Raw genomic sequence first — 19823 nt, 5'->3', positions numbered from 1 at the left:
GATAACATTTTTAACCCAAGAGTAAATAATGAAAAAGGGAAAAAAAACATATTTTTTCAATTTTCTATAATAAATGCACAGATTATACTACTTACAACTAATGAGTATTCCACTTATCTACTTATCTGTCATGGTATTTAGGTTGTTTCCATAACTTGGCTATTGTAATAGTGCTGCAATGAACTTAGGAGTGCATATATCCTTACAAATTAGTGTTTTTGTGTCCTTAGCATGGATACCTAGGAATGGGATTGCTGGGTCATAAGGCATATCTCTTTTTAACATTTTGAGAAACCTCCTGACACATTAGTTATGTTTTAAAAATAAATAATTGAAGGGCTGCCTTGTAGCGCAGGGGCTAAGTTTCAGCACTATCAAGCTATTGCCAGCTACTGTGGCATGCATTCCATTCCCAGCCAGGGAACTAATTCATATGGTGAAGCAGACCTCCCCTTGCTCGCCCCTGCTCCCCTCAGCAGTGTATTTCAGTAATCCACCTGTTCTGCTCCCCACTGTCTCTGGTGAATCCTCTCACCCCCGAACATCTAGCCTATACCCCAGGTCTTGTATGCATAAATAAAATAAATCTTTTTTAAAAATAAGTAATTGAATAATAGGTATTGCTTTTTCAATTTAAAGTTAAGATTATCGGGCCTCCCCAGTGGCGCAGCGGTTGAGCGCTGGGTTCCGAAGCTGCCCGCGGCCTCTGCAGTTCCGGTTCAATCCCCGGCTGCTCCCCGGCCACTGGGCGAGGGTCCCACATGGCACGCAGACCTCTCCTGCCGCCCGCTGCTCCCCTCAGCAGTGTACTTCGGTCCTTCTGCCTGCTCTGCTCTCCGCTCTGGCTCTGGTGAATTCTCTCACCCTCCCGCGCTTCTGACTGTACCCAGTGCTTGTATAAACAAAAACAAGAACAAACAAACAAACAAACAAACAAATAAATAAAACATGCCTCTATTAAAAAAAATAAATAAAGTTAAGATTATCAATCTCAGTCAAGCACATATTTAATGTTAATTACTTTGAATGGCTCTTGTCAAGCCAACAGTTGGGAGACACACAATACAAAAACGAGAAACATTTTATAGGGATAATTTTTGGACTGTGGAAAAATGGTTGTGGCAAGGAGGGACTGCAGTAATTATACAGAGAATTCTGGGTTGTGGAAAGTGGGCGAACTTTAGAAAACTGAAAAATGGGAAATTTCCTTTTTTAAATGATTCAGAAAAAAACTACTCTGGATATAATATAGCACAGAGCAAGTGACCAATATGGGATGAACAGGAAGAAAAGAATGTGTGAAAGCTGGTATATAGAGTGACTTAGTCGTTTTTCTATATAGGTGTTCTCACCAGGGATAACTGGGTCTTTCTTTATGAAGTGAAGAACCCTGAGAATTCTGAGCTGGAATTGTCAATAGATATTTTACCAACACAGAACTCAAATTTCCACTTTTATTTTGAGTTTATAAGTGTGATGTGCTTAAGATCACTAGAAGTCTCTCAGGGGCCTCCCTAGTGGCACAAGGGGTTAAGCACAGCACTGTGAAGCTGTCCACAGCCTCTGCAGCATGAGTTTGATCCCCAGCCGGCCAGGGAGCTACCCACATGGCTCAGCAGACCTCTCCTGTCTTGCCTGCTGCTCTCCTCAGCAGTGTATTTCAATCAGTCTGCCTGTTCTTCTCCCCACTCTGTCTCTGGGGAATCCTCTCACCCCCTGCACCTCTGGCTGGTACCCCAGTTATTGTATGCATAAAGAAATAAATCTTTTTTAAAAAAAATCTCTCAGGACTTTTTAGTGTACAATGTTTTATGCAATCAGATAGTAGTATACTATAGAGAAAAAGAGATAGAAGCATCAACACCAATAGCTCAAATCTATATGTGCATTTTTCTTGCTTGTTTTTAAAAAAATTTATTTATGCATACAAGAGCTGGGGTACAAGCCAGAGATGTGGGGGGTGAGAGGGTTCACCCAGAGGTAGAGTGGGGAACAGAGTAGGCAGATTGACTGAAATACACTGCTGTGGGGAACTGCAGGCAAGTCAGGAGAGGTCTGCTGTGCCATGTGGGTAGCTCCCTGGCCGGGGATCTAACTCGTGCTTCAGTGGCTGTGGATAGCTTCATAGGTTGCGTCTTAACCCCTTGAGCCATCAGGGAGGCCTTATATGTGCATTTTTCATCTGCTGTAACTCCTGTTAATTATCACCTGAACACATATTCCTTAACATAAACAGCTGATTCAATAATTGGAAATATAAAGTTTATACAAATTATGCAATTAACTAAGGAATTCTATAACTTCAGATAAAAAGTATGATACCTCAGGTAATTATAATCTTCTTTGGAATTTTATTCTTTCTTCTCACAAATATTTTTGTATTTATATTCCTAAAAGCAAAACAAAAACACTTAAGAACATACTAAAATGAGCAACTGATTCTATCCTTTCTGAATTAATTTTGTTGAGATATAATTCATATACCATACCATTCACACATTAAAGGGTATAATTCAATGTATTTTTAGTATATTTCACAAAGTTGTGCATTATCACAATCAATTTTTTTTAATTTATTTTTTTTAAGATTTATTTATTTATTTATTTATTTATACAAGCACTGTATATAGTCAGAAGCGCGGGAGGGTGAGAGAATTCACCAGAGCCAGAGCGGGGAGCAGAGCAGGCAGAAGGACCGAAGTACACTGCAGAGGGGAGCAGTGGGCGGCAGGAGAGGTCTGTGCGCCATGTGGGACCCTCCTCCGGCGGCCGGGGAGCAGCCAGGGATCGAACCTGCGCTGCAGAGACTGCGGGCAGCTTCACAACCCAGTGCTCAACCGCTGCGCCACTGCACAATCAATTTTAAAATATTTCATCTCATACTCACCATTCACCTTTTCCCTTCAACCTCCCATTCCTAAGCAATCATTACTCTCTGTCTTTGTAGACTTGTCTATTTTGAATATTTCATATACATGAAATAATGCAATGTGCGGTCTTTTGTTGCTGGGTTCCTTTATTTTGCATAATGTTTTCCAGATTTCTCCATATTGTGTCACATCAGTACTTCATTCTCTTTTATTGATGAATAATAATCCATCATATGTTGTGCATAAGAGTTAACATGGAAGTCTGAGGCTGACATCCTTAGAAAGTCCTGCTTGTAAGGCTAACCTTTAGGGGGCATGTGGGAACTTGGATTTGGGGACATTTTCACCATTCCCTAACTGATAAGTGTGTTTTTCTTCGCCTTAACTGTTTATATAAAGTGGTTTATGCTGATCACCTGCTGCTTTCCTTCTGGGACTCTAGGAGCTTGGTATACGCATGAAAGCATGTCACCAGGTCCTGTAAAAAAATGTGACCAGGTCCCAGTAAAAACTGAGTTTCTACTAAGCTTCCCTAACAATGTAACAGAAGATATATTTCACACATTTTCTACAATTCCCTGCTGGAGTGTTTAGACTTATCCTGTGTGTCTCCACTGGGAGAAGACTTGAAAACTTGCATGTGGTTTCCTCTGACTTTGCCTCACACATCTATTCTTTTGCAGATTTGGTCTGTCTTTTGCTATAATGCATTTTAACCATTAGTACAATTGTATGCTGAGTCCTGTGAATTTTCCTAGTGATAGGGGCTGGAGATCAAGCTCATTTGCAGGGCCAGTTAATCAATGTAACTACATTATGAACCCCATCCCCCCAAAAATAAAACCTCTGAAATCTGAGCCTGAGGGGAGCTTCCTGGTTTGTGAACACATCAATGTGTCAACAGGTGACACACCATAGGAGGGCACAGAAGCTCTTAACTTGACACCCTCCTAGAACTCATCTTACACTTATCTTGATTTGGTTGGTTCTAATTTGTATTCAGTATATTAAAATTGTAATCATAAGTAGAGTGCTTTGCTGAATTCTGGAAGTCATTCTAGTGAATTACAAAACCTGAGGGCAATATGAGAATCCCTGATTTTGATTCAGTAAGTCAAAAATGCAGGTGGCCTGGGCCTCCCCTGTTGGTGCAGCGGTTGAGTGCTGGGCTGCGAAGCTGCCCACAGCCTCTGCAGCGCCCGTTTCATCCCCAGCCACCGGGCAAGGGTCCCACATGGCGCGCAGACCTCTCCTGCCGCCCGCTGCTCCCCTCAGCAGTGTACATCGGTGCTTCTGCCTGTTCTTCTCCCTGCTCTGGCTCTGGTGAATTCTCTCACCCTCCCCCGCTTCTGACTGTGCCCAGTGCTTAAATAAATAAATAAAAATTTTTTAAAAAATGCAGGTGGCCTGAGGACTTCTGAACCTCCATCTGATGTCAGAAGTAAAGGCGTCTTATTCGGGCCTGTGCGGTTAATCTCTGGATTCAACTACTAACCCTGTGTAGTGAGACTTAGAATTGTGGTATGATGCATGAGGTATCTACCAAGTGAAATTGCTTGGTCTCATGATTTCTAGGCACTTTGTATGTGTTTACTCTAACCAGAAATATTTTGATATGATAAATCAAATTGAAAAATCAAGTTTCGGTAGATATTTCAAATATTATTTTCCTCTTGAAAGACTCCAGAAATTAGCTATTCCAACACTCACTTTTCAGAGGGGAGGAAAGAAATAAAACCCTGAAAGTTTTTAAAAATAAAAGCAAAGTGTGCTTTTGTTGGGCAGTTTAGAACCACTTGCATGGTATTTTATTACTATTTGTCAAGCAATCAATATTCAAACTGTAAATAAATCATAAATATGCATGTTAAAAAAATTTGGCCAGGTATTCCAGCTCTTTCATTTGACAGATGAACAAAACATGGCATAGAGGAGTAAAATTCTTTTGTTCTCAGTTTCAGAAATAGATTCAGAGCAATAAAGGTAAATGTGTGTCTTTTGTATTCATTTCAAACACTTGCACCCACACCTTGTATGTCAATGAGGTGATTTTTGGAAATCACCTAGATAACCACATGGTAAGGAGCCCGTTGCAAGGCAAACCACCTGTGTAATTAGAGGGTTGAAACTTTCAACTCCACCTCCAGACCTCCAAGAAGGCAAAAGGGGCTCTAAATTGAATCAATCATCAATGATTTAATCAATCACACTGCCATATGAAGACCTGCATAAAACTCAAAAGGATAAAATTTGGGGGACTTCCTGGTTGGGGAAGGTCCTGGGAGGGTGCACACCACAGAGGGCGTGAAAGCTCTGTGTCCCTGTCCCCTTATCTTACCTTCTGCATCTCTTCCCTCTCACTGTTTCTGAGTTTTATGTCTTTAGAGAATAATGGCAACCTTGTGAGTAAATTGTTTTCTGAATTCTGTGAACTGCTTTGGCAAATTAATCAAAATCAAGGAGAGAATAGTAAGAACCTCTAATCTATAACCAGTCACTCAGAACTACAGGTGACAAGCTGCACTTGCAATTGATGTGTGTGTGTGTGTGTGTGTGTGTGTGTGTGCTCGTGTGCACGCGCGCTGCTTGTACTGAACCCTGTACTGAATCCTTTACCTGCGGGATCTGACGTTATTTCCAGGTAGACAGGGAAAGATTTGAGTTACATTGTAGGAAACCCAGTTGGTGTCAGGAGATTTTGGGTGAATTTTTTAGTGCTGGGGGAACCCCACTCCCAACTTCTGGTCACAGAAGTGCTGTGAATATGAGTCAAGGAGAAAACAGTTTTTTCCTTTAGAGTTGGTGTCAGAGGTGTTGTGGAGTGTTCTATGTATGAGCATTCGAAGTAGTAATGCAGTAGAGGAGAAACACAAGGAGAAAGTCTCCTCTTCAAATTGTATAGACATTTCTCTAAAGGACATATAAAGAAAACAAAGGGCCTCCTTGGTGGTGCAAGAGGTTAAAATGCAACCTATTAGGCTATCTGCAGCTATTGCAACACAAGTTCCATCCCTGATCAGGCACAGCATGGCACAGCAGACCTCTCCCAACTTGCCCATTGCTCCCCTCAGCAGTGTATTTCAGTCAGTCTGCCTGTTCTGTTCCCCACTGTGTCTCTGGTGAATCCTCTCACCCACCACACCTCTGGCCTGTACCCCAGTTCTTGTATGCATAAATAAATAAATCTTTTTTAAAAATTTAGAAATGGATATCACCTTCGTTGTTCAGGAATTAGGAATGTGAGATGGGTATTTATAAAAGGACAATAAAAAGGTCCTGTAACTGTTTAGTATGTTGACTGTATTTTTTTAAAGATTTGTTTATTTATGCATATAAGAATTGGGGTACAGGCCAGCAGTATGGGGGGTAAGAGGATTCACCAGAGATAGAGTGGGGAGCAGAACAGTCATATCTACTGAAATACACTGCTGAGAGGAGCAGTGGGCCAGTCAGGAGAGATCTGCTACGCTATATGGGTCACCTCCTTGGCTGGGGATCAAACTTGTGCTGCAGTGGCTGTGAATAGCTTCATAGGCTATGTCTTAACTCCTTGTGTTATCAGGGAGACCCTATCTTGACCGCATTAAGCACAAAATTTGGAGGCTTTGTACACAAAACTATACATTGATAGGACTGTATAAAATATGCAAATTAAAACTGGGGAAATGTGAATAACATCTATGGATTGTATTACTATCAATTTCCTGGTTGCAATTGAAACTTTAATTTTGTATAATGTTACTATCGGGGGAAAGTGGGTAAAATGTACATGGGATTCTATGTTATTTTATTTATTTTTTTTTAAAGAGGCACGTATTTTATTTATTTATTTATTTGTGTGTTTGTTTATACATGCACTGGGTACAGTCAGAAGCACGGGAGGGTGAGAGAATTCACCAGAGCCAGAGCGGGGAGCAGAGCAGGCAGAAGGACCGAAGCACACTGCTGAGGGGAGCAGCGGGCGGCAGGAGAGGTCTGCGCGCCATGTGGGACCCTCCTCTGGTGGCCGGGGAGCAGCCGGGGATTGAACCAGCGCCGTGGAGGTCGCGGGGAGCTTCGCAACCCAGCGCTCAACCGCTGCGCCACCGGGGAGGCCCTCTATGTTATTTCTTACAACTGCATGTGAATCTACTATGATCTCAAAAAGTGTTCAAGTAAAGAAAAATCTTTGGTGGAATTGCTATCACAAATTTCATGGGGCATAGCTTACTGAAAAAAGCCTAACCTCCCCCTCCCAAAAAAAATCTGCTACTCTATGTAGCAAATAAATTCCATTATACAATCAACTTTCCTGTCTCTCAAAGAGATAAAGAAGTCACTGAAGAGGGCCTCCCCTGGTGGCACAGCGGTTGAGTGCTGGGTTGCGAGGCTGCCTGTGGCGTGCAGTTCGATCCCCGGCCACTGGCGAGGGTCCCACAAGAAAAAAAAAAAAAAAAAAAAGAAGTCACTGAAGAAACTTTCCCAGTACATGTGAAGCAGAATGAAGAATGAAAATGGGTAAGGATGTGAATGATTTTCAAAAATTAAAACCAGTATTTTTTTATTGATCAACTTAGAGGTTTGCTTTTAGAGACTAATATCCTGGTAAGCCACTGTGAAATTGCAGTCACACTGTACTAAGTGGTTATAAAAGCACCTTGGTTAAAAAAGTTATCAAAATTATCTGTAGATGAGTCCTCTTAGAAAGGGATTTGTAGGGCCTCCATGGTGGCCCAAGGGGTTAAGCGTCAGCAGTATGAAGCTATCCACAGTCTTGGTAGCACAAGTTCAATCCCTGACGAGGGAGGTGACCAACATGGCGCAGCAGACCTCTCCTGTCTTGCCCACTGCTTCCCTCAGCCGTGTATTTCAGCCAGTCTGCCTGTTCTGTTCCCCACTCTATCTCTGGTGAATCCTTTCACCCTCCCGCACATCTGGCCTGCACCCCGGTTCTTGTATGCATAAATAAATAAATGTTTAAAAATAAAAAAGTAAAAAATAAATGGATTTGTAGAAAGTAAAGTAAAGGACTAAGGGCAAAATATTGGGGAAAAAACCCAGAACTTTTTCTTTTATGCATGTAAGAACTGGGGTGTAGGCCAAATGTGTGTGTGTGTGTGTGTGTGTGTGTGTGTGTGTATTCACCAGAGATAAAATGGAAACAGAACAGGCAGGTCTACTGAAATACACTGCTGAGGGGAGCAGTGGGCAAGACAGGAGAGGTCTGCTGTGCCATGTGGGTCAGCTCCCTGGCCAGGGATTGAATTCATGCCCCAGTGGCTGGTGATAGCTTGATAGTGCTGAGACTTTAGCCTCCGTGCCACCAGAGAGGCCCAAGATCTGTTTTTATTCTATGTGGTTCTGTGTGTCTGAATTAAGACAGGAGAGGTCTGCTGTGCCATGTGGGTTAGCTCCCTGGCCAGGGATTGAATTCATGCCCCAGTGGCTGGTAATAGCTTGATAATGCTGAGACTTTAGCTCCCATGCCACCAGAAAGGCCCAAGATCTGTTTTTGTTTTAGTTTTGTTTTTGTTTTGTGGGACCCTTGCCGGCGGCCGGGGAACGAACCGGCGCTGCAGAGGCTGCAGGCAGCCTCGCACCCCAGCACTCAACCGCTGTGCCACCAGGGGAGGCCCCCAAGATGTTTTATTCTATGTGGTTCTGTGTGTCTGAATTAAGACAGGAGAGGTCTGCTGTGCCATGTGGGTTAGCTCCCTGGCCAGGGATTGAATTCATGCCACAGTGGCTGGTAATAGCTTGATAATGCTGAGACTTTAGCTTCCGTGCCACCAGAAAGGCCCAAGATCTGTTTTATTCTATGTGGTTCTGTGTGTCTGAATTTTTAGAAAGAAACTGTATTCATATATTACTTTTGTACTTTAAAATTATCTTGAAGATAAGAATAGCACAAATCAAATAATGAAATTTCACAAGTGGTAGACGTTGTAAGGACATTGGCTGGGTAGTCAAGAAAGAAGAGATGAATTATTAGAGTCTGTTCTATGTCTCTCAGGCAGCTGCCACATAAAAGACCACAATGAATTATTTTTTAGCTAAATGTGTTTGGCAGCTCCTGAGGAGCAATGAAGGACTCTTTTTCTGCTGTGGCCCAAGGAGTGGTATCTTGTTGGAAGTGGTAGTCTATAGCCTCATCAAACTTGACAGCCACTCTCTGCTTTTACCGATCCCTTGCTTTTTCCAACCCTTGCAAAGGAGACCTAGGATGCACATTAAGGGATCTGGGACCCAAAGATGAAGTACTTAGTTCTATAAATAGCACTTCAACAGTTTTCAATAGAAGATTGGCAATGGGAAGGAGGAAGAATGACATAGGGTGCAGATATTTAACTCTATAGAATTTGGTTTCCTGAATCACATCTTTGGATAATGAAAATTAGTATGTTGGTGAAGGACAGAATATATCCCTAAAGAACTAGGAGAAAATAGATTTTCCCAGAAATAGGTCAAAGTGATCAAGAGGGTTTTAAGTTAAATGCTGAAAGAGAGTGGTGAAAAATGCAGAGAATGCCAAAACTCTAAGGATGAAAGGCACCTGAAATGACATAAAATAAAATGAAGAGAAACTGAAGCCTTTAACTTATCAACATGAGATGAGATGAGATGGTATTTGAAACTTTGAGTAGAGATGAGATCACTCTACTTCTTCTTGGTTACTTCTTGCAAGTGACTCTGCAATTGCTTAGATTTTTGGTCTGCTTGTTTTTATTTTTTAAGATTTATTTATTTATGCATACGAGAACTGGGATACAGGCCAGAGGTGTGTGTGTGTTGGGGGTGGTGGTGAGAGAATTCACCAGAGACAGAGTGGGGAACAGAACAGGCAGATCGACTGAACTACACTGCTGAGGGGAGCAGCAGGCAAGTCAGGGCGAGTCTGTTGCGCCATGTCGGTAACTCCCTGGCTGGGGATCTAACTTGTGCTGCAGGGGCTGCGGATAGCTTCATAGGTTGTGTCTTAATCCCTTATGCCACCAGGGAGGCCCCTGTTTTGTTTTGTTTTGTTTTGTTTTTATTTTTTAAAAAAGATTTATTTATTTATACAAGAATGGGGTACAGGGCAAATTCGTGGGAGGGTGAGAGGATTCACCAGAGACAGAGTGGGGAGCAGAACAGGCAGACTGATGAAATACACTGCTGAGGGGAGCAGTGGGCGAGACAGGAGAGGTCTGCCACGCCATGTGGGACCTTCGCCCGCCACCATCAAACTGGCGCTGCAGAGGCTGCGGACAGCTTCACAGCATTGTGCCGCGAGAAAGGAGAGGTCTGCTGTGCAATGTGGGTAGCTGCCAGGGATTGAACTTGTGCAGCAGAGGCTGCAGAGAGCTTCACAGTGCTGTGCTTAACCCCTTGCACCACCAGGGAGGCCCCTAGTTTGCTTGTTTGTTTTATTGTTTCAGAATTGAGGTCATCCTTAATCTGTGAGGTCAAAGCTCAGAAGATTTAGATGGTAATTAAAGGGCCTTGCATGACTTTCAAAAAGGACACACAGGCAGGCAGCACTTTAGTGTGCATGCTACAGACCAAAGTCTGGTTCTCAGACTTCTAGGTACAGATTCTGTCACTGTGTAATCAAATATAAAAGTTGCCTCAGTAAGAACTCAGATGCTAATTTATTAATGTACAACTTTAGGGACAAGGGAAAGTTTCCTTTTAAGTGACCTGGACATTTATGGCTGCCAGGAAGGATAATATCTCCCTTATATGAGGGTAACTAGGAGGCCAAGGTAATAACCAGACTGACCCAGATCCAAGGAAAAAAAGGTGAACATTAATCTTGAGGGATGCAGGAATCATAAGGTCTGATTAGCTATATCCACCCCTGCAAAGGAGAACTTTTGTCTCATAATTTATAAATAACCATACTCACTAAGTTAGAAATTTCTTTTTGGAATTTTAACCTAGAGGGCACTAGATAATCACTACAGTGTTACTTTTTTTTTTTTTTTAAAGGATTTATTTTATTTATGCATACAAGAACTGAGGTATAGGCCAGAGGTGTGCGGGGTGAGAGGACTCACCAGAGACAGAGTGGGGAACAGAACAGGCGGATTGACTGAAATACACTGCTGAGGGGAGCAGCGGGCAATCCCGGAGAAGTCTGTTGCACCATGTGGGTAGCTCCTTGGGCAGGGATAAAACTCGTGCTGCAGTGGCTGCAGATAGCTTCACAGGTTGTGTCTTAACCCTTTGCGCCACCAGGGAGATCCACTTTTTTTTTTTTAATTGAAAATTTTTATTATGACATGACTGTAGATTTACATGTAATTGTAAAAAAAAATAAATACAGAGCTACCCAATTTTCCCACTGCTAAGATCTTTCAAAACTCTCATGTAATATCACATTCAAGATTGATATTGTTCCAGTCAAGATGCAGAACATTCCATCCCCATAGGATCCCTTCTGCAGCCCTTTATAGTCACACACACCCAGTTCTTCCCTGGCAATCACTATCCTGTCCTCCATGCCTGTAGTTTGCCATTTGAAGCATGTTATATAAGTGGTATCATACAATATGACACCTTTTGGGACTGGCTTGTTTTACTCCACATAATTACCTAGAAATCTAGATTTTTTTTTTTAATCTTTTTTTTTTTTTAAAGATTTATTTATTTATTTATTTCTACAAGCACTGGGTACAGTCAGAAGCGCGGGAGGATGAGAGAATTCACCAGAGCCAGAGCGGGGAGCAGAGCAGGCAGAAGGACCGAAGTACACTGCTGAGGGGAGCAGCGGGCGGCAGGAGAGGTCTGCGCGCCATGTGGGACCCTCCTCGGGTGGCCGGGAACAGCCGGAGATCGAACCAGTGCCGCAGAGGCTGCGGGCAGCTTCACAACCTAGCGCTTAACTGCTGCGCCACTGAGGAGGCCCTAGAAATCTAGATTTTTATTAAAAAAAACTTATGAAATTAGGGCTTCCCTGGTGGCACAAGGAGTTAAGCACAGCACTGTGAAGCTATCCATAAGCCTCGGCAGCATAAGTTTGATCCCCGGCAGGTCAGGGAGCTACCCACATTGCACAGCAGACCTCTCCTGCCTTGCCCACTGCTTCCCTCAGCAGTGTATTTCAGTCAGTCCGCCTGTTCTGCTCCCCATTCTGTCTCTGGTGAATCCTCTCACCACCCCCCACCTCTGGCCTACACCCCAGTTCTTGTATACATAAATAAATAAAATAAATCTTTTAAAAAATTTTACTGGAGGGCCTCTCCTGGTGGCGAAGCGGTTGAGTGCTGTGCTGCGAAGCTGCCCACAGCCTCTGCAGCACCAGTTAGATTCCTGGCCACCGGTGAGGATCCCACATAGTTGTAGACCTCTCCAGCCTCACCTGCTGCTCCCCTCAGCAGTGTGTTTCATCAGTCTGCCTGTTCTGTTCCCTACTCTGGCTCTGGTGAATTTTCTCACCCTCTCCTGCTTCTGACTGTTCCCAGTGCTTGTATAAATAAATAAATAAATCTTGAAAAAAAGAAAAAATTTTACTTGAAAGTTTACTAAAATTTTTTTCAGTTTATTTGCTATTATGTTTTATATAATCTTTGTTTTATAATGAAAGTAGGATAATTGCAGTTATTTCATTAAATTCTTCCCAAATTGTGAGCCTGGTATTTCCCCCCACCACCCACCCTCCTACAGAAGAGACTTAGCAAGGTTAAATAACTTGTCTTAGGTCACCAAGTAAATAAGTCATAGTGAGCACTAGAACCAGGTGTATCTGTGGTCCCCAAAGTCTTGTGTCAGTGTGAATCCCAAAACTATTTATATGGTTAAACAAAAAGTCTTGTTATTGCTCCTTAACGGATTTTTTTTATTCCACTAGTGATACCAACTCATTGTAGAAAAACAGATAAGGCAAAAGGACAATTGTTAATGTTTTCATACAAATACTACCAGAGTATTTAAGTTTTTAAAAGAACTTTTAAAATCACAAGGTTCTAACATGTAAAATTCCATCAAACGTGTAGTTTCAGTATCTCTCTAAGGAATACTATTCATGTTAATAGCAAAAACATTCATGCTATGTAAGGAGCTAAAGGTACATTTCCCACTAAAGGTTAGCTCATGATTCCAATATGAAGACTTCCAAAGGAAAAGTTTCTCATGCTTTGAATTCTAAATTTCATATTTTTAAAAATTAATCTTCTTGTTTTAGAAATACAGGCACTCATAACATTTTCTTTCAATAAGCTTTTTTTTTTTTTTTTTTGGTTCCATGCTACCCATTCAGCTTTGACTTTTAAATCTAATATACCAGACACTCGCTGTCAAAGCTTCAAATGAAAAGTTGCGTGTTGAGCCTATAGAGTGCTTTCAGTTCTCCATCATCTGGTCTTTTTTCAGCTTCATGGTATGTTCTACAACCCTATTAAAATCACCCTGCAGAGAGATGGTGGTGGAACCCAGCTGCTGCCATGCCCCTGGCACTTGGTCCAATCACTATAGTGGTTTTTTTTTTTTTTTTTTTTAAAGATTTATTTATTTATTTATTCCCTGTCTGGGAATCCAACTCATTACAGTGCCTGAGGATAGCTTCATAGCGCTGAGATTTTAACCCCTGCACCACCAGGGAGGACCTTGTAGTGTTATTCTTATAATATATCTATTCAATGGAGTAGTAGGCAGCCATTACAGTTTTAGCCAGGAAGATAGTGCAGCAACACAGGCAATGAGCATGATATAATATCTGATGAAAAAAAAAAGAAGTTATATTTTATCCTCTAATTTCACTGTTTAAAAGCAACACATAAAGAAAAACCTTACACGAAGTACATTAAAATGCTCAGGATGGTTATGTTAGGAAGGTAGCCTCAGGAATATTTGTCTTTATTTTATTTTTTAAAGATTTATTTATTTATGTTTACAATAGCTGGGGTACAGGCCCGAGGTGCCAGGGGTGGTGAGAGAATTCACCAGAGACAGAGTGGGAAGCGGAACAGGCAGATTGACTGAAATACCCTACTGAGGGGAGCAGTAGAGGAGATTTCTGCTGCGCCATGTGTGTTTTCTTCCTGGCTGGGGATCGAACTTGTCCTGCAGTGGCTGCTGATAGCTTCATAGTGCTGAGACTTGTGCCACCCAGGAGGCCCCTGATTTCTCTTTATTTTAATTGTCAAATTGAGTAAGTTTTTCTTAATGATTATAAAGAGATTACATCTAGATTGTGAGTATGTAGTGACCATTGCTTTTTTCTTTTCTTCCAAGGGTCTGTGTGGTTTTATTAAATAGTCATCCAACCTCATGTCACTTCTTTTTTTTATTTGACAGAATTGGTTAGACTAGATTAGATTGACTGTAAATATAGTATATTCTGATTTCAGCACAGCATTTGACATATCTTTGCTACTGATTAAGATTCTTTGGGTTACAGTAATAGACATCTACTCAGATTTGCTCATGTAAAATGTGAGTCTAGGGGAACCAGGAGCGCTGCATATAACTCAAGGGAGGAAGTTCCACTGAGAACAGAATTACGTGATTGGAATATCATCAAGAACCAAGGCAATACCATCTGCATCTAGTCAGGACCACATAGTCTCTGGTTCCTGGTTCTTTCTACACATCTGCTTCATTCTTTCTCCTCCACCTCTCTCCTTCCTGCCCCCCAAGCTATGTTCTATGCTTTTCTGATGAACTTGGTGGGAAAACGTTCCTCCATACTTTAATCAAATTTCCCCTTATCTCCAGCTCTCTAGTCAGCTACTTAGAAAACAAATATCCCAATTTAATTCCCAGGAGAGAAAATCCAATTGACAAGTCTGGGTCAGGTATCCACCCTGGACTTTGCTATGAGTGGGGCCATGTATCACAAATTTGGCTGCTAAGGCGTCAACTAATTTGATTGGGGGGAGAGTTCAGAGAGACCCTGTGGGAGGTTTCTGGAGGAGCAGTTCTCAGGTCTTACAAGTAAATTTCCAGTAGTTCCCAGTAAGGCTTGTATTGATTTTATCTTGATCAACATTTTAAAATTAGACTCGGATTCTCTGGACCTGTTGAATTTGTGCTTAGACTTTTGAAAGAGCCACCTCACTCTATAGTCTTACACCCCTTATTTCTAGTATATCATCCAATTGCAGCAATTTCTATGTCATACAAATTGATAATTAATAAACCACTTGCCACTGTATGCCATAAACCAATAATGCCATTTTGCTGGCATTAGTGTCCTTTAAATCCAATGGAGTCAGAGTCAATTCTCATTCTTAAAGTTCTGCGCCTCTTGAAAGTCACTTTTATTACCAATAACTAGCTGGAGTGAGCAAAACAAAGTCACTGCAAGTATGGAATATATAAAGAGATTTAATGTGGGAACTGGGGGTTAAGTGAATGTAAGAGAAGCTGGAGGAGTGAAGGGCTGAGAGTTACAGCTGAAGGATTAGAAAACATTCACTAATGACTTTGGCTTGAAGCATTAGAGCAGATGGAGAAGTTGGAACTCATGGAGAAATATAAGAAGCCAGAGATTTTGGAGTCTGAGCTGCTGTCATTTATGGTCACCTTGACTGCAAAGCAGGAGTTTGCACAGAAGCCCAAGAAGCCCCTGTGTTTGGCCACCACAACTGCAAAGCAAGAGCTTGTGTTGAGATTTAAAAAGCTGGAAACAAACTTTGCTGGGAGAAAAGAGGCCCATGGTGCTGCCCCAGTCTCCTGAGAATAAATGCTTTTTTTTCTCTGCCATTCCAATCTATTCTAAGTACCTCTTATAGGCAAACCCCAACTTGGAACCATAATGGGAAGGGTATTCTGGGAAATATCCTGGCTTTTCCTCTGCAATGCAGAAATGTGACAGAGTAGTACTAATGCAAAGTTGGCAACAAACAATTCAGCATAGTTAGAATACTTCTGATTTTGAGAAATAGTGACAAGTCAATTAAATTATAAAAGGGGAATTACTGAGTCTTAACTAATTCTAAATGCAGCGAGAGCTCTAGATAGAAATTGATCTGATAGTTCAAAGAAAGTGACTAATACCTGGCATCATGACCAAAACCTGGCATCCTGTCCTCCATAACTCTCTAATATTGTGGTTTTATTCCTATCTTCAAAGGCATCTTTTTGGCAAAACAGTTGCCTATACTTTCTGAGTTACATGCTTCTCTGTTTATGAGTAATAAGTGGGCAGGAAAAGTACTTCACTCAGATGTCAAAGGGAAGTTTTTCCTGTGAGTGGTCAACTTAGGCTCTGTGCCCTTCCCGAACCAATGTGATTATGGGTGTTAAAATCATTCTCATTAATTGATCTGTTCTTCCCTGGCCTTATATTCCCTCCACACTGACTTCTCCTACACTGATACTAAGAGAAGGGAAAGCTGATGTTAGGTGTAGCACCCAAGTAGCTACGAATGTCTCCTAAATGTACCAAAACATTAAGGGCATGAACTGGCTAAACTGAAGAAACCATTCCTGCTATGTCATAAGAACAATTTGATTATGTGTCACTACTTTCAAAATGATTATTGTCATGCCACTTGTATGGGATGAGGAATATCAAATAACCCAGAGTTAGCATAACGAAAGAAAAGGTTCCAAACAGATCCAAGACAAAGGACACATTCCTGAACTTTTTTTAGGTTGTCAGTAGAATGTTAATCTCAAAATCCCAACATTTTCATATCATGTCCTTTTGATTTTGTTCTCTTGAACTGTATATAGCTTCTACAAATGAAATAGGGCAATTGTAAAATAAACAGTCAAAAGAAACTTAAAAGCATGCTATGAAGTGAAAAATCTGATACTTAGCCTAGGTTTCTGGGAAAAAGAAGTGTGGCATACCCAAGACCTCAGAACTCAATTTAAGTCAAAATATTGTACTTACTGCAATGCCTGAGGCAGGATTATTAAAAGGCTCTAGATAAACCCTAGTTGCAGCAGCTTACCAAGAATTGATGCCAGAGATTAAGAAAAGAGTAGAAAAAGAAGGAAATATACTGGATTGAATAAAAATACTGGTTTTATTATTAGAAATACTATCAATACTATTAGCCCACATCTTGTTTTATTTTTATTTTCTAAAGATTTATTTATTAATTTATACAAGAACCAGAGTACAGGTCAGATGTGCGGGAGGGTGAGAGGATTCACCAGAGACAGATTGGGGAACAGAACAGGCAGACTGAAGAAAAACACTGCTGAGGGGAGCAGCGGGTGCGACAGGAGAGGTCTGCCTCACCTTGTGGGATCCTAGCCTGCAGAGGCTGGGGACAGCTTCATAGCACTGCACTCAACAGCCTGCACCAGCAGGGGAGGTCCTATTTATTTTTTTAAAAGATTTATTTATGCATACAAGAACCAGAGTACAGGTCAGAGTTGAGGGAGGGTGAGAGGACTCACCAGAGACAGAGTTGGGGAGCAGAACGGGCAGACCCACTGAAACACACTGCCGAGGGGAGCAGCAAGCCAGACAGGAGAGGTCTGCTCCACCATGTGGGCAGCTCCCTGGCCCTGCCAGATAGGCAGTAGCTAGAAATAGCTCAACAGCGCTGTCTTTAACCCCTGCACCACCAGGGAGCCCTCTTGTTTTATTTTTAATGATCTCTAGCTATCTAATAATACCGTATGATTTTCTTTGTAGAAAATGTTATTCTAGGGCCTCCTCTGGTGGCGCAGGCTGTTGAGCGCAGTGCTATGAAGCTGCCCACAGCCTCTGTAGTGCTGGTTCCCAGCCCGTTGGTGAGATACCCACATTGCCGCAGACCTCTCCTGACTCGCCCACTGCTCCCCTCAGCAGTATATTTCAGTCAATCCACCTGTTCTGTTCCCCACTCTGTCTCCAGTGAATCCTCTCACCCCCACACATCTGGCCTGTACCCCATTTCTTGTATGTATAAATAAACAAATCTTTAGAAAGCCACTGTTCTGAGGCTTCTCATGGTTGATTTCTTTAGATAAGAGGCAACTCTACAAATAGGGTGTTATTTATATGTGGTCATGTAACCTTATTTTTTCTAGAATAACATTTTTTTTAAAAAGATTTATTTATTCAGGTATACAAGAACCGGGGTACAGGCCAGAGGTGAGGGGGGGTGAGAAGATTCACCAGAGACAGAGTGGGGAGCAGAAAAGGTGGAATGACTGAAATACACTGCTGAAGGGGACAGTGGGCAAGACAGGAGAGGTCTACTGTGCCATGTGGGTAGCTCCCTGGCTGGCCAGGGATTGAACTTGTGCTGCAGAGGCTTATGGAGAGCTTCATAGGGCTGTGCTTAACCCCTTGTGCCACCAGGGAGGCCCAATCAAGATGTATTTTTTTAGAAGGTTTATTTTATTTATGCATATGAGAACTGGGGTACAGGCCAGAGGTGTGTGTGTGTGCGGGGGGTGAGAGGATTCACCAGAGACAGAGTGGGGAGCAGAACAGGCAGACTGACTGAAATAAATTGCTGAGGGGAGCAGCGGGCGAGTCAGGAGAGGTCTGCTGTGCCATGTGGGTAGCTCCCTGGCGGGGGATCAAACTCGTGCTGCAGTGGCTGCAGATAGCTTCATAGATTGCCTCTTAACCCCTTGTGCCACCAGGGAGGCCCTCAAGATGCATTTTGGAAGTAGGATTTGGTGATTGATTGGATGTGGAGGATGAGAGATCAAGGCCTTCCTGATTTTTGCCAAAAGCACTTGGGTAGGTGGAAGTGTCATTTACTAAAAGAGGAAGGCCAAAGAAGCTGATTTGTGGGGAACTTATAGTTTAACTGTGGATTTCTAACACATGAAAAGTCTGTTGGCCATTCAAGTGGAGATATTAAAGTAGGCGGTTGGATATGTAGGTCTGGAATAAGATAACTTCCTTATTAATTAATTAATTAATTAATTAACTTTTTTTTGTGGGACCCTCGCCGGTAGCCGGGGAGCGAACTGGCGCTGCAGAGGCTGCGGGCAGCCTCGCAACCCAGTGCTTAACCGCTGCGCCACCAGGGGAGGACCTATTTAATTTTATTTTTAAAAAAGATTTATTTATTTATGCATATAAGAGCTGGGGTACAGGCCAGAGATGCAGGAGGTGGGAGGACTCACCAGAGACAGAGTGGGGAACAGAACAGGCAAACTGACTGAAATACACTGCTGAGGGGAGCAGCAGGCAAGATAGAAGTCTGCTGGGCTATGTGGGTTGCTCCCTGTCTGGCTGGGGATCGAACTCGTGTTGCAGAGGCTGCGGATTGCTTCATAGTGCAGTGCTTAACCCCTTGTGCCACCATAGAGGCCCCTCATTTCCTTATTTAAATCCTCCTTTGAGCTAGGCTTTAATTGAATTGAATTCTCTAGGTACTCAATATACTGACATTTTTGTGGATAAATAGAACCCAGAGTCTAGGATAGACTGTTGCTGAAGAAGAACCTAACAGTTTCAAATGGGGCCTCTGCTTTCTAAGTGAAATAAGATCATCTTGACAACCAGGAATGTAGTATGCTCAAAATGGACAACTGGTCACTTCACTGAAAATCACAAACTAGTTCTTCAACAAAATGCTCTAATCTGGGCCTCCCTGGTGGCGCAGGTGGTTAAGTGCTGCACTGTGAAGCTGTCCAAAGCCTCTGCAGTGAGGGTTCGATTCCAGCCAGCCGGGAAGAAACCCACATGGCGCGGCTGACCTCTCCTGTCTCCCCCGCTGCTCCCCTCAGCAGTGTATTTCGTCAGTCTGCCTGTTCTGTTCCCCGCTCTGTCTCTGGTGAATCCTCTTACTCTCCTGGGCATCTGGCCTGTACCCCAGTTCTTGTATAAATAAATAAAATAATAAAATAAAATGCTTAAATCCTACCAAGGGTTTTCTTTTTTTTTTTTTTTTTAAAGATTTATTTATGCATACAAGAACTGGGGTGTAAGCCAGAGGTGCGGGGGATGAGAGGATTCAGAGTGGGGAGCATAACAGGCAGATCCAATAAAATAGGCTGCTGAGGGGAGCAGCAGGCGAGGCAGGAGAGGTCTGTTGTGCCATGTGGGTTACTCCCTGGCCAGCTGGGGAGATAGCTTGTGTT

At 42.4% G+C, this 19823-nt stretch overlaps 1 protein-coding gene across 1 annotated transcript in view; it reads right to left on the bottom strand.

Moving 5' to 3' along the window:
* Positions 1-2371: 2371 nt before the first annotated feature.
* The window catches only part of LOC119261337 (uncharacterized), a 90135-nt gene continuing 72683 nt past the window's right edge, over positions 2372-19823 (bottom strand). Inside the window, exon 8 of the transcript XR_008549359.1 lies at positions 2372-2390. The gene's annotated coding sequence lies outside the window, so the exon portion shown is untranslated. The remainder of the gene's footprint in view (positions 2391-19823) is intronic.

The sequence above is a fragment of the Talpa occidentalis genome, unplaced genomic scaffold, assembly GCF_014898055.3.
Source record: "Talpa occidentalis isolate TD23 unplaced genomic scaffold, MPIMG_talOcc4v2.1 talOcc4.6, whole genome shotgun sequence".
NCBI lineage: Eukaryota > Metazoa > Chordata > Mammalia > Eulipotyphla > Talpidae > Talpa > Talpa occidentalis.
This window is presented reverse-complemented; position numbering and strand designations above follow the sequence as displayed.